Source organism: Crinia signifera, chromosome 4, assembly GCF_055691185.1.
Source record: "Crinia signifera chromosome 4, ASM5569118v1, whole genome shotgun sequence".
NCBI classification, from domain to species: Eukaryota; Metazoa; Chordata; class Amphibia; order Anura; family Myobatrachidae; genus Crinia; species Crinia signifera.
In genome coordinates, this window is record NC_139220.1 from 294309578 (window position 1) to 294324438 (window position 14861).

Sequence of the window (14861 nt, forward strand, 5' to 3'; positions counted from 1 at the left end):
TCTGTGCTGTCTGAAATCACCAGCCTGTTTGAAAATGGCGCAGACCGCCGGGAACTATATATCCCAGGTCTCGCAAGAATCCGACAGCGGGAAGATGACGTCCGGCCTCGTTTTGAACTCAGAAAAATGGCGGCGACCATCGAACTCCCGGGATCCGGCCTCGGATCAGGTAAGTCCGCGGGGGTTCGGATCTCTAGGATCCGATCCCGCTCATCTCTAATATGTAGTATGAATATCTTTAAATTTAATATACTTATCCTGCCCCGCACTAACCCTCCCTGATTGCTGCCTAAGGCTCTCCCACACTGCCTGACCTAACCCTCCATGCTGACGCCTAACCCTAACAATCTCGTACCTAACCTCCTCTGCCTCACAGCCTGAACACCAGCATCGTGACCGCCGGGATGCTATTTCATCTCATGTCTATATGTATGAATGTATATAGTATATACATTGCGGACCAGCATTTAAAGTCGGGGGGGGGGGGCATTAAAAGGTTGCTATGGGGCCCACAAAGTTCTAGTTACGCCCCTGTTTGGTTTTATTTGTTAACAGAGCCCATAAAGACCATCTACCAGAGGCGTAACTCTGAGAGGCAATGGAGTCATCTGTCGCCGGGCTCCTGCTCCCAAGGGGACACCTCCAATCCCTGCATGTTTAATTCAGTTACTTGAAAGCAATCAATATTGCTTCTGTGGATGATTCCCCCTCCCAGCAGGACCATAGATGTACACCTAAAACTTCTGTCGACCTTCTGTCTATGTCGACCTAGGGTATGTTGACCATTCTTAGGTGTTGACCATTAGTGGTTGACCTATTGACTGTCGACCTAGACTTATTTATCATATGTACCTTAACCTCATAAGACTATCCTACAAACCGTAATGCGCCAATCACTGATGGTTCTTACCAACAGTAAAATTATCAGTGGACCTCACCATCAATACAGGCCCATCAGACCAGTGGCCTGGGGACATATGCCCCCTCATTCCCCGGTAATCTGGTTCTCACCCACTACATGACACTGATGGCTACCAACCCATTCGCTCATTTGATCATGATTGCCTACCCAACCCTCTCCATGAGGGACACAATGCTCTGTTCCTGGACTTCCCTGGTAATGTAGGATTGCCAGCACCTGTGGTGACACCTTTCTTATCAATTACCCATCTCCCCACAGGTGATGGCAATCATACATTACCAGGGAAGTCCAGGAGCAGAGCATGTTCTCCCTGAAGGAGAGGGGCAGGTAGGCAACCATGCTTTTGATGCCCAAATGCACAGTCCTGTATAAATTATGTGGAAAGGTGAAAATTGGGACAAAACTGAGTGCCTCATGTGTGCACAACGGTGTATAGTGCGGTATAGACACTATTAAGGTCGGCATGCATTGGGTCAAACACTGAAGGTCGACAGGGCTTAGGTGGACACATATAAAAGGTCAATAATGCTAGGGTTTACAGGATAAAAAGGACACAGGCATTTGGCTGCATTTCTAATGTGGACCAGGTAGTCAACACCATCTGTAAATGATAATGCCAAATAAAAGCTAATGGTGTCTTGTTGCAATGTGCACTGAGAGGGATCCAATCAGATACCAGGGCATGTGACTTGCTTGTCCCACCCTAATTACACCACTGCTTGGGCGTGTGGGAAGATTATCAGCTCAGTCTTAAGGGTACATACACATTATGCAATATTGTAGACGATTGCTACAATATCGTGTCATAAGTTGCGCACTCCTGTGCACCTTCTGAGACAATGTATGATAGTCCTGCATGCAGGCTTGATGGTAAGATTCTGGACCAGATTCTCTAAGCTTTAAAAGTGATAAAATGGAGAGTGATAAACAGCCAGCCAATCAGCTCCTACCTGACATGTCACAGACTGTGTTTGAAATATGTCAGGCAGGAGCTGATTGGCTGGCTGTTTATCACTGTCCATTTTATCACTTTTGAAGCTTAGAGAATCTGGCCCATAGAGTGATGCTATGCACATATTATGGCCTGTGGCGCTGTGATGCCTTGTATCAGCCTTGTATATACCCTCTAGGCCAGGCATGTCCAAAGTTCGGCCCGGGGGCCAATTGCAGCCCATGCTGTCATTTCAAGCGGCCCGCAGCCTCCAGCCAGGAGCGGGTGGAGCATGAGATGCGGGACACCCAGCACTAAAGGTGGAGCCCCGATGAGCATGCCTTTACATCGCTGTCTGCAGCAGTGAGGAGGTGAAGGAGGAGCAGGCTGGGGGACTTACAGAGAAAGATGGTCAGGCAGGTGAATATACAGAGAGGGGGGGCAGTCTAGGGAATATACAGTGAAGGGGCAGGCTGGGGGACATAAAGTGAGTGGGGGCAGAATGGGGGACCATTCTGATGCGATTCATGATTCAAAGAATGTCAGGCTGAATGGTCGGCCCCCCACATTTTCACCTTACCAAAACTGTCCCTCGTTGCAAAATGTTTGGACACCCCTGCTCTAGGCCCTAGGTTTTACAGAAGTGGATTAACATGGATAAGTCATATCATTCCTGTAGAGGGGCTGATTATGTAAGGGCAAATGTGTCTCTAGATGCCTCTGACATGGCCGCTTCTGACTAGCCCTCCCCTGACATCACCAGAAACACAAACAAAAAATTGCTTCTCTCTGCATCAAAATCTGCTGTGTAACTTGGACACCTGCACAGTAATTCCAACTTTGCTAACTACGTGCATATCCGCATTGCTTGCAGTGAGTGTGCAACTCTGCACTAAGGAGCCGATTCAGGTTTGAACACAGGGCTGCATATATAAGCCCTGCCGACTATAGGTACATAGCAAACTGTGCAAATGCACGGGGTCCCCCTGTGAACAAAGCCAGAGGCCATTTGCAAGATGATTTACAGGTGCCAGGCATTTGTGGGCAGCACTCCAGCGTTTTCTGAGAGTGCTGCCGAAAAATTCAGGTGGAACCTGGCCGTTGGGAGGGACATTGAACGCAGAAGCTGCCCCGAGCTCCCCACAGCGCCAAGTAAGTCTTGACTTAATGGCGCTGTGCACACAGGGTTGGGTGGGCATAAAATTCATTAGATGGTCAGTGATTTTGAATGGGTTTCCCCCTCTTTGCATGGCTGTGATGGCATTCGCAACCATGCAAGGGATGGATACCCACTACGGTGGTGAGGCGGCTAACTGATCACTGGGCTCCAAAGACTCGCAGCCCAGCAATCTGGTCTGAATCAGTCCCTCTATATACACAGAAATAAACCCACAGTTGACTTCTTATTTCCCTGTCCTTACAGTCATTTGGATGACATTTTTATTGTTGGACTTCTTTGTGCATGTTAAATTTTCCACAATTACTCAACTGTCTAAATGTCTTAACAGGCGACGTTTCTAAATGAAACTTATTTTATGAGCTGAACGCAAAGGGAAATGATGTTGAAAGCTGAATAAAGCTTACTGTAATTATTACTAAAGAAACATTTCTGCAAAATTGCTCAATTATCAATGCCCATTACATGCCCATAGAATAGTGTGAAGATTTATAGGATGTGTTTTGTTTTTTGTCATATCAATGTATAGTTTGTTTAAATATGCCATTCACATCATTTTAATGCTTTCCTTTTATGAACTGTGAAATTAATCAGTGCACATACATCAGTAGAAAGATTCAACAATGGGGGGTATTTAATCCCAAATCCGACTGTCAGGACGTTCCCGACAGTCGGATTCACAACCCTTGTAACTTGACAGTCAGTAGTCAATGTTCCGACTGTCAAGTGTCAAAATGGTCTCATTTTGACAGAAACGGACACTAAATTGGTGGAAATGGCTGTGAATTTGACAATAAGCGTCCGACAATTCATATATGACTTTTAAAAAAGCAGAATCTGAAAACCTTCTATGCTGTCGGAAACAGCTGCATCGAATAAGCGAATGCCGCTATTTCTGCACAGATTGAATAATGCCCTACGGGGGAAAGTTACTAAGAATATGAAAATTCGTATTCGTATGCTTAATACAAATGAATACGACTGGCATCGCCTCCGTATTTCATTTACAAATTCGTATTCCGGAGCGTAATTTACAAAGCAGTCATATTTGACTGCTTCTTATTTTCCGATGGCGTATGGAATCGTATTTTTTCCGATACAAATTAATATTTAAAATACAAATTCATATCGGCTGCAGTGTTTTAAAAAAAAAAGGATAAATCATTTTAAAAAATGGCGTGGGGTCCCCCCCATGACCGTTACACTACAGAGGAGGTACCACCTGTCTGTCCCCTGCAGTATATTTCATCATATCCCTATCTTCCGAAGTCTATCTATCTCCTAGTCCTTTGTGATCTCTCTCCCTGTCCCCTGCAGTCTCCATTGCTCTCTCCATATACCCTGCCCTCGCTCTTGCTCTCTCAATGTCCCCTGGGGTCTCTCTTGCCCTCTCTGCATCCCCTACAGTCTCTTTACTCTATATCCCGGTTTTCCCAGAATCTTACCTGTTTCTGACATTCCATTCCAATAACTGCCTTCTGGACACACAATTGTCCCAGTCATTGGAATTGGAGGGGCCACTGCAGGATGGTAGAGCCCAGTTTTTTCATTCTGCAAATAAAGCAACCCCAAAAGTGTGTAAACATCGTGTAAAAATCACCCTGTGTTTGGCCACATTTAATCCAGATGCGCGGCAACGCAGCATTGGAATTGAAAGTAGAAATAGACTGTGCAGCACAATCTATTTCTACTAGTTCAAAAGGAGGGAAACTGCTCCCCCGCATGCCGTCCCTCTCTCCCTGCCAGCCGATGCCAGCATCCCGGCGGCATCCAGGATGGAATTGATATTGGCGGATGCCAAATCACAGTGTGTGTACATATTTCAACCCCAAGGCCACTTGCTTGTAGATGCCCTCTGGGCCGAAAGTTGCCAGCCCCTGAGAACCAATAGTTAAATCAAAACACACTAACACCTGAAAAATAAAATTTTATTCCATTCTGAGCCCTTTCATACAGATACTTACCTATCTTGACCACATAGGTAGGTCTCCGTCCATCCGTCCTCTGGTGAAGTAATCCGTTGGGTACCTGTGGAAGCAATCTATACTCAACAGGTCCTCCGCCGTCCTCTTGGGTCCAAATTACGCATCCAGGGGACTTGGCAAAAAAAATAAAACGTGAAATCCGGTGCCAGAACTAACTGACAGGAGGAGATGCAGGATGCATTTACACCCCCCCCCCCCCCCCCCCAAAAAAAAAAAAAAAATAGTGCTATTGGTCGCCTAGTGGCCTAGTGATTTTTTTGAATTCTGATTCCTATTCGTATTCTTTTGATGGCGTATATATTCATATTTGTAAATGTGTGCCATGAAAACAAATCTGAATTAACATATTTTCAGGATAGTAAATGTTGGAAATACGAATACACCTAAAAAACCTACAAATATGATATTTTTAGCTGTATTTGGCTTAGTAAATTCCCCCCTAGGTCTCTGTACAGGCTCAGGTAGAAGAAATTCTGTGGAAACATGGTATAGTCTCTCTGATGGAGCCAACCCAAGCAGGGCCGGTGCGCCCCAGGCGAGTCGGGGTGGGGGCGCCCCGGTGCCGGGGGAGGGGGGGTACCTGTCCTGCGGCGCTGTGTATTTAAAGCTGGCGGCGGTGGCAGAGAGGGGTCCCTGCAGTCAACAAGCACTATCCGCCGGGCTATGCGGATGCGCTTCTGTTGTAAAAACACTGGCCGCACGGCGCACGCTGATTGGCTGAATCTCAGCCAATCAGCGTGCGGACAGAGTTTTCACAACAGAAGCGCTTCCGCATAGCCCGGCGGATATAGCGCTCTTTCTTATTGACTGCAGGGACCCCCGCTGCCTCTGCCGCCAGCTTTAAATACACAGCGCCGCAGGACAGGTACCCCCGCGGCACGGGGGCACAATGCCGCCCTCCAGTGGCCGGCGCCCTAGGCAAATGCCTAGATTTGCCTAGTGGTGGCGCCGGCCCTGATCCCAAGTTTTCATCAATGACGGGAAATAGTTGATGGTTTAAACCAGTTCTGGGATAATGGGTAGGCAATGTCTAGGTCGACAGTCACTAGGTTGACCACTATTGGTCAACAGTGACTAGGTTGACATCTAAGAATGGTTGACATACCCTTGGTCAACAGCGACACAAGCTTAAGATCAACATGTACATGGTCGACACTCCGAAGGTTGGCACAAGATTTTAATGGGGTTTTTTTGGGGGCTTTGCTGACATGTCGACATGGGCACCATATAAGTGTATGGCATTACCTCGCTGCACTCAGCACATTATTATCATCTAACTCTATGCCCACTTGGGGTGCAGAGATGAAAGTGACAGCATCATCCGGCAAGCCTGCATGACCCCTGCAAACCAGCACACAAGCAATTACCAGCACATTTTTTTTTTCAAAAATGTTTTTATTGCAATAAATGGAGAAATTATAATAAAGTATAGCATTGAATAATAGTAAAACGTTTGCATACATTTTATAATTTTTGCTTCATGTAGTAACAATTGTATGACTGAATTACAAGTTGTTCAATAAAGATGTTACATAACATTTCCTTTATATAGTTACCAATTGTACAATTTCAACTATGAAATTTAAAATCACGAGTTCTACAATAAAAATGTTGCTTACATACAGTCACAAGTGTTGTGTATTTAATTCTTAATAAAGGAACATAATGCATGAGTCTATAATATGCAGGTTTACGTCAGTAAATTAAACGTCTTGTAAGAACTTCTTGTAACGTTAATATTACTTTTCCATAAATAATAGATCACATATGGAACTCAATAGAGGGAAAGAAAATAGAAAGAAACGGAAGAAAGAAGGGAGGAGGCATTCATGTCCGAGATGTCCGTCCCACCCTAATGTTGGGCAATTGGCGGGATTTACAAGAATATTCTGGTTTCATACTAGAGGGTCATGTGGAAACTTGTATGTATTTGTCATTTTGTTTCCGTTGGTAGCATATCTATGTAGGTTTCCCATACCTCGGTAAATGTTTCCATTTGAGTTTCCTTATGGAGAGTTGTTTCAGTCCATTCAAGTTTGAATATTTGAAATAATTGATCTTAACATATTAAATGAGGGTGGGGTGGTAGAAATCCACTGCTGTAATATACATGTTTTAGCTACCGAAGAGAGGTGCAACAATACACCAACATTTATCTGTCCAATCTGTCTGGTGGAAACAAAAATTGGTAATGTATGGGAGCAAAGGACAATCACCCATTTGCTGCCAAATGCTGGAAAGCAGACAATAGTCATTCAGACAAGCCCTGATTTAATAAATTTACCTGAACTATAATTTTTATCTGATTTCCAGGGTTTATTTGCTCCCATACATTACCATATTTTTGTTCTCCCTAGACAGATTGGACAGATAAATCTTTGAATGCATTTCCAGCTTTACACTGGGTACACACCTAAAGACATATCTGTCCAAGCTTTCTGGTGGGAACAAAAATATGGTAATCTATGGTAGCAAATAAGAATGGAACATTTCCTTCCAAAATGCCAGGTCCCGCCGTTGCTGCCGCGTGCACTGGGACCTGCGCCGCATCTCATACTCACCGAGACAGTTGCTGTCAGTGCTGCGTCTACCCCGGGCTTTCCTTGGATTCTCTCCAGGTCTCACTCTAGTGGCCGCATGCAGGTGTCTGTCCTCTGGCGGTCCGGTGACTCCCGTCGCCGGCTCCTGGCATGGGCGCCGTCATCTTGGAGGTGGCATTTCTGTATAAGCTTCCGGTGCTACCTATAACCTCTCCTAAGAGGTCATGAGCCAATCCTGGGTAGCCCTAGGGAGCATTGCTCTGGTCTGACCTGCAGGTTCCAAGTCCAGCTCCAGGTACTGGTGCTCTTAGAACTCCTGGTCCCAGAGAAATCCGCTCCATATGGATTCCCTGCTTTCCTTGTTTTCTTCATTTGTCCATTACTTGCTGATTGGCTATCCTAAGTTGCTGGTGAAACTAATCTTCAGTTATCCCTCGTTTATCCATTATTTGCCAGTTGGGCTATCCTAAGTTGCTGGTGAGGCTATTCTTCAGTAGTCCTTTTGTTATCCGTTTACCAGCCAAGAAGATCTCCTGTTTAGTTATCATCTACCACCCTCCTCAGTTCTCCCGGACCTCAGGGGTACTTCCTTCAAAAGGACGCGACCTGCTGGGCAGACGCAGCGAAGCCCAAATTCCCTTGCAGGAATCCCTGTTGAATACCGTTAGACTCCGCACCTCCGTTCGGGAGTCTAGCCAACATCACTGAGGCTTCCACATATGCAAAGGCAGTATATACAACCCACCACACTTGTCCTGACTAGTCAACCCACACCAGAATGGCCATCTGAGGTGGATCCACAACCCATTGTGACACAAATACTGGAAAACAGACAATGGAGGTTTGCACATGTGCAGTGTGGTCTGGGATCTCTAGTGCTCAGGGGTAGATGTACTGTATGAAGCAGTGATAATGGAGGAGAAGTGATAAAGTGCCTGGTACTTTATCACCGGCCAATCAGCTCCTGACTTTTAAGTTAGAGGCTGGGTTTAAAAAGGGACAATTAGAAGCTGATTGCCCAGTGATAAAGTACCAGGTACCTTACCACTTCTCCTCCCTTATTACTGCTTCATACATCTACCCCTAGGATCCTACTGCTCCCGGAAGAGAGGAGGAGCCCAGCCGGACTCAAGCCTCCTCCACTCTTAAGTAACACAAGCCTCCTCCACTCTTAAGACACACAAGCCTCCTCCACTCTTAAGATGCCCCTGATCAGGGGTGTAACTTCCATAGGTGCAGGAAGTGCAGCTGCTATAGAGCCAAAAGCTCAAAGGGGCCCACCTTCCTTGTCATAGTTACATATGTTATATACAGTATATATATATATATATATATATATATATATATATATATATATATATATATATTATTATTATTATTATTTTTTTTCCTATTGGATGGTACATGGGGGCACTTACAAACATTTGCTATGGGGCCTACAGATATATAGCTATGGCACTGCTTAGACATATAACATTTTCTTTAGGACACATGTACAGTACCTGTAAATGTTCCTCATTATAGTTCTACTAGAAGGTTTAGCTAATATTTAAAGCTATATACAGGTTGAGTATCCAGTATCCGGACATCCCTTATCCGAATTATTCCAAAAACCGTGGTTTTTGGAATCATTCGAATTTTTTTTTTTTTAACCCCCTAACCCTCTTTTCATACTTACCAAGTCCCCGGGCGTCCACAGCAGGCCTCCGGCATCTTCTCCAGGGTCTCCAGCGGTCCCAGGAATGCATTGCGCGAGTGTGCGCGCGCGCCAGTGACGTCACCGGTGCGCGCGCACACTCGCGCAATGCATTCCTGGGACCGCTGGAGACCAGGAGAAGATGCCGGAGGCCTGCTGTGGACGCCCGGGGACTGCGCGGACGCCGAGGGACCACCGGACACCATCAGGCGACAGGTAAGTATGGCTACAAAAAAATATTCCAAAAACCGGAAAATTCCCCTATCCGGAATGCTCGTGGTCCCGAGCATTTCGGATAGGGGATACTCAACCTGTATTACTATCAATACAACATGGCATTAGTCAACCTAATGAATACATACATGGAGACCGCTTGCGGATTTGCTGCATCTGGAATAGCCAAGGCAAATATATAACAAAGCAATATCTAAACACGAGCTGTAATTTAAGCTCCAGTTAATTTTATTCTTCACAACATGTATAATATCTGATATAGCTGTCATTCACGTTTTCCTCCGAGAGGCTGCTGTAGCTGCAGACTAGTAATTCTCCGCCATGGTGCCGCACTGACTTATTGATCAAACTGGCCTTTATGAAATTCATTATTGCTGTGATCCATGCTACAAAACACATAAAAGAGAATTAGCAGAGCGTACAACACTAAAGTCACACAAATTCAAAATTTCTTTTGTAGCAACTGGAACTCAATTACAAGAAAATACTTATTTGAAATCTTTATTTAATTTTACATGAACACTGTGATAATATCATGGTTTACTGCCCACTAGCGTCCATGACTCTCTAGAGGAGTTTGCATCAGAGATGCGATTAAGAGCTGGACGCAGTAGCAGCTGCATCAGTTGGTAGACGCTCATGACTGCTAAATCATGTCCATGTAGCCCTTAATGTCTTGGTTGTATAGATGCAACCTGGATGTTTCTGTTACAGCGGCTGTGTCTCCAAACATGCAACATCGGCTCGCTTGTGTGAGCATATGAGCATCCTCACATTTAAATAACTCTCAGGTCGTAAGATGCAGTCTCTGGCTTTGACCCACCTACAAAGTATGGCTGACACCCACACATTTTGTAATAGGCTCCCCACACTGTAGCCTGTCAATCAGGCTGCTGCTTGGGGGGCAGGGCTGCCATACGGGGGAGGTGCCAGGACTTCAGCCCCAGTCTCAACCAGGAAGGTTGCCGGGCCTGGAGTCTATCAAGTATAATTTGTCATAAACAAAGTTCTCATTTCCCATGAAGCAATGTAGGATAGATTAGTGCAGCCAGTGCCAGAGGTCTCATCAGGTTTGCCAGAGTTTTGAGAATGTGGAAGGGGCCCCACAATTTTTGATGGCAGCCATGCTTGGGGGGTACTGCGTGTGATCAATCTATGATGATGTTCTCTCTCTCTATAGTATACTTGGACCCATGATCCAGAATGATAGAACAATACATTTGTCATTTCTGGTTTTGTCCGTGTAGAAAATATTTTGTGACATCACAGCCGTGTTCCAATCTAGACCCCAGAGGAGAGTGCAAAGGGGGAATTGAAGGTAGTCAGGCATTCCCTGTATCTGCCAAGTGAGTTGGGGGCTGCACTGTAGTGAGTAGTAATACCATTGGGCCAAATGTGCAAAGGTTCAAAAAGTGATGAAGTGGAGAGTGATAAACTACCAGCCATTTAGCTCTAACTGCATGTTACAGGCTGGTTGGTTGTTACTTTTGGGCCGATTCAGACCTGTTCACACGTGTCCCAGTTCGGCCTCTTCCCCAATGACCGGGGACTGCTCATGGAAGAGGGTGGTACCAGAAGAATGCCCAGTATTTTACAGGAGTCCCCATAAAAACACTGGGCATTCCCCTGCACAAGCAGGCATTGTGATGCCAGCTCAGGGAAGGCGACTGACATCACATGACATCAGTGCCCACCCCCTTTTTGTCGATCTTCCGTCATAATAAAAGTCAGTTTAAACCAATTAGTGAAGGGCAGAAATATAATTCGATGGTCGTAGACTATCCAATGATTTTTAGGCCAGGCGGCCACATGCAAAGGGGGTGTGTTCACGTATACATCCCATTGCATGCTAGGCGAGGGGAGTTGGGCGGCAGGGGAGCTGGGCGTTTGGCGGGGTGAAGGTGGTGCTTAGCTGTTCTGCTAATATACCCAGCCCAGCAAACAGACCTGAATCAGACCCTTTATCACTCTCCACTTTATCACTTTTTGAAGCTTAGTACATCTGGCCCTGTATGATGGCATAAATTCCACTTTGGGCACTAATCCCAGCTGTCAGATGATATGTTTCTGGTCCTGACTCGTCTTTGTGTGTTCTGGTTATTTGTTTCGGATTTTTAATTTAGAATTTTAGCGTTGCCAAAAAAGAATGAATGCAAAACATGTATTAAATTTGGAGTTGTATAGAATGTATCATTGAACATTAAATTACCCTTTATGAGACTTTATGAAACATATTCCCAGCTGGTCTTCTAATGAAAGATAGCTTCTTTTTTATTTAGTTTTCAATTACATTTCTTTTTTGAAAAACAAAAAATGGAAAAAAAAAACATGATTTATAAATAAATATGGATGGTAATATTCAGATTTTGGGGGGGGGGCGCGATGTAGCATTGCTAGGCAGAATTCTGGCGATAATATGACACTGAAGCTTGCCTTTGTCCTTTTCACCATGTTGACCTTTTCCATGTGTCGAATTTTTCACTGTCGACCAATAATGGTCGATCTTTTGACTGTCGACCTACTGCTTTTGTACAGTACTGCATCACAGTCAATGGGGGTCAGTTACATATGATTAGCACATAGGGCTTCCAGTTGCCAGTAAGACACATCTGTTGGGTACTGTATGTGTCCCATTTGTTCAATAACTGAAATGGATGACCAGATGTAATAGACTTCAAATTTGGCAACCATGTGGAATGCCGACTGAACTTGAAAGTTTTTTAAAGGGGCAATCCCACACGGCCGCCCATCTCTGAGATTATTACATGGAGACTATTATCACCAGATGTCAGCTGCCCGCCCACTTCCCCCCAAGCGTACATGCATATGTCAGGTTGCTCAGAGCAACCTGACATACAGTGTGTGTGCAACTTCCACATCTGTCGATGGTCAGCGACCATCGACAGATGTCGGAGGGTCCTAGCGGCATGTGAATGGATGTTTGACCATTCGCAAGGCAGGGTCTGGTTCACATCCGAGTGAATGATCGAGAATAGCCCCCTTATTATCCTTTCAAGTGTGATCATTGCTCCATAGGAACACTAAACATTGCCTCACGCAACTGTTGGTAATGCGATTATGCAAGGAAGTTGGTAATGTGACTATACATAGGAAGTGTTGTTACTGTATGTCCGAGGCCATGGGTCTCAATAAAAATTGGAGGGCTCAACTCAGGCAGGTCATCATACCTAACCTAATCATCCTTGGTCAGGATAAATTGTTGAGAAACATTGTCACCAGGCTTTGTGGAGCCAGTACTGGCAGTGGGCTCAGGAATGAGTTTCCCAAAAGTCAGTCACTGACCTACTTCTGGGAAATAATGGCTTCAATCAGGAAATCAGAAGAGATACTGTAGCTGTCACAGAAGACATATAAGAAGGAATATAAGAAACACATTGCCAACAGAAAAGGAGAGGAGCTCAGTGATTCAGCGGTGAAGGTTATAGTGTCTATCAGTTTTAAATGAGTATTGAAGGTGGAGTGAAGAAATGGCTGATGGGTAACAACAGATGAAGATGCCCCAGTTGGGGCAGTAAGTTAGGGAGCTCTAGTTAAGTACATTCTTAAGTAAGAAAGGCACGTCCTGTACTGTATGAGTATGGCTGTGCTATGAAGGTGTAGGCAGCAGTTGTGATAAAAGGCCTGATTCAGACCTGTTCACCAGGCTGCCTATACTCAGGAACAGGTAAACGTTGGCCGCCGCCCTGCCGAAAGTTGACCTTCTGAACGCTGCCCCACCAAATACCCCACCAGCGATAAAAATCCCCTCGATAGCATGTGATGGGATTTACCAGTGCCAGCTGGTACAGACAGGGCAGTAGAGAGCCCGGCCAGGCCCGGGTACTTAGTTAGGTTGGTGACCTAATCACTGATAAACCAGATATTTATCTGATAAGATTAGATATGATAAATAACCCAAACCAAATTTATTTACTTTATTACCTTTAAATATAACGGCAACGCTGAAATGATTGCACACCCACACAACCTTGTTATAAAAGGTATGACAATGCTTTACTTAAAGAATAGCTTCATTACAGATATTTGCAAATGCAGACTAACACAAGAAACATAAAATTGATTAGCTAATACTTAAACAGTAATTCTAAATCAAATCAAAATGGACACCTTTCAAGGACAGTGATCAGCCATGATTAAACCTCCTTCATAATTACCTCCAGCCCCCTGTGCTTCCTTGTTCTTTCTCAACTGCCTTCCTTCCTCCTTCTATCACTCTGATATTTAAACCTTTATCACATTAATTAATTAATTACTCATAAGCATTGAGTCTTATTGGCAAGCTCTGCTTTCAATCATGATGTCATAATTAACCCAACACCCAACTTCAGTGGCCTTGTGGGTCTACGCATGTGTGGCCTTGTTCCAATCTTATTCAGTTTGTGGAGACTAGATTCCTGTCCTTGCTACATTATACTGTCAACATCACATTCTTAAGCTTCTAAAACCAAAAACAATATTCTATAAGAAATCACTTTTACAGCTCTGTTCTGAATGATCAGCCATTTTAATAATATTATTATTATGCAAGTCATGCCTAACAAAATGGCTGCTGCTTCTAACATACAGCATTATAACTGTTTAGCGCAAAGGGAAGGCCTCATACGCAGTGAATAGTACAGTGTGCAACAAGCTAAAGTCATCTGCAGCAATAATAGCAGCAGTCAGGAAAACAGAATATAATAAAAGCATAGATTTATTGATTCATTGATTTTCTGTATTATCAGTCCATCCTCAACTTTTTTCATATCTCCGAAAAAAAGTTCACATCTCTCGTACTGGGCATCATTTGTTTCTCTCTTAATACATCGGAAAACCTTCTTGAAGCATTTCACTAGTATACAGAAAAATCAATAATATTATCTTGGCAAAAACATCAAACTTCTTAAAGCATATATAACATTGACTTATGCGAACCAGTTATTGGGGTTCAACCAAATAAACCAACTGTAGTGAATCACATCACTCACACCTGTTCAATAAACTAAAAATTTTTTCAACCCAAATAATTTCATTCAACTTTCCTTTTAATGTCACCATCCGTTTTGTACCATATTTTAATTATATTCACAAATTCAAATACAATTTTATAAACTTGGGATAATGTAAATAAGTGTGTTTCTCTAATATACCATGTGTTACTTTCAAATCTTCATGTTGAATCACCACTGTATTAATTAGTAAAAGTAAAATTTTATTACAATAGATCTTGTTTGTAACCATTTAGAAACCTTAAGTGTGTAAATATAATATAATCCTTGTGGTAATGTCCATATCTTAAGAGACAGTATGTTTGAGAAAACATCATAAGAAACAATTCAATGAGTACTCTTTTTTTATCTAGATTTTATACTAGCA

General features: G+C 43.9%; 1 long non-coding RNA gene across 1 annotated transcript in view; it reads right to left on the bottom strand.

The window, feature by feature from the left end:
• Positions 1-9722: 9722 nt before the first annotated feature.
• The window catches only part of LOC146072784 (uncharacterized), a 66378-nt gene continuing 61239 nt past the window's right edge, over positions 9723-14861 (bottom strand). Inside the window, exon 3 of the long non-coding RNA XR_014473232.1 lies at positions 9723-9871. This is a non-coding gene — a long non-coding RNA (uncharacterized LOC146072784). The remainder of the gene's footprint in view (positions 9872-14861) is intronic.